Here is an 854-nt window from a genome sequence, read left to right as displayed (position 1 = left end):
CTGGATGCTAAACCTGGAGAAACTCTTACCTTGGAAGAAGTGTGTTTTGATAGCTAGTAACAAGCTTCTTGTCCTTCTTGGAATAGAAGCACCTTCTCTTCTCATGAGTTTTTTCTCTCCTACACAGCTATTGTTTGTTTTTAAGGATTTGTTTTCATTTTTAAGATGTGAATTCAGAATTTTATTCTTTCCCACACTCTCGAATCCTTGAACAGGTGCTACACCACTATTAGAAACTCCTGTTGCCTTCCTGCTTTCTCTTCTACTTCCTATGTGGTTCACTGGAATTTATTAACAGTAGGAGAACTAGAAACCTAAACCAGCTTTGTGTACTTCGGTATTCCATGTAGTTGTGGAGAGTTTTTCAACAAAAGAGGAAGTGTGTGTGTGCATGTTTATAGAGACAGGATGTGAAAGTAATAGCAATTGGATACATATGAGAGGGAGCAGGGGGTAAAACCTAACATCTGTTAGGGTTTGGAGCTGTTTTATTAATTTAATGACCTGTATTCAATTTCACTATAGCTATGTAAAATTTCGGTTACTTTACAAATTCTAGTGGGTATGAGAAACATTAAACCTCCATTAAACTGAATAAACATAGCCCAAAGCTACTTTTTTCCCCCCTCAAAAATCAGGGAAATACCTGGGGTAGGGCTTTAAATTGGAAACTAAGTAATTTGGTCATAGCTACTTGGTAATCAGCAAAGATTGAACATCTTACCATTGTGGGAGTTAAGATGTATTTTCTATTCTGTGATCAGGGGAATGTGGGGAGAAGGACCATTGCTTGTCCTGTTGAGTTTACTTTTTAAAAAACAGGAGTTTTGTTCTTTTTTTTTTTTTTTGCAGCC

The sequence above is a fragment of the Acanthisitta chloris genome, unplaced genomic scaffold, assembly GCF_000695815.1.
Source record: "Acanthisitta chloris isolate BGI_N310 unplaced genomic scaffold, ASM69581v1 scaffold25752, whole genome shotgun sequence".
Lineage (NCBI taxonomy): Eukaryota > Metazoa > Chordata > Aves > Passeriformes > Acanthisittidae > Acanthisitta > Acanthisitta chloris.
The sequence above is the reverse complement of the archived record's forward strand: the minus strand, read 5'-3'. Positions refer to the sequence as shown.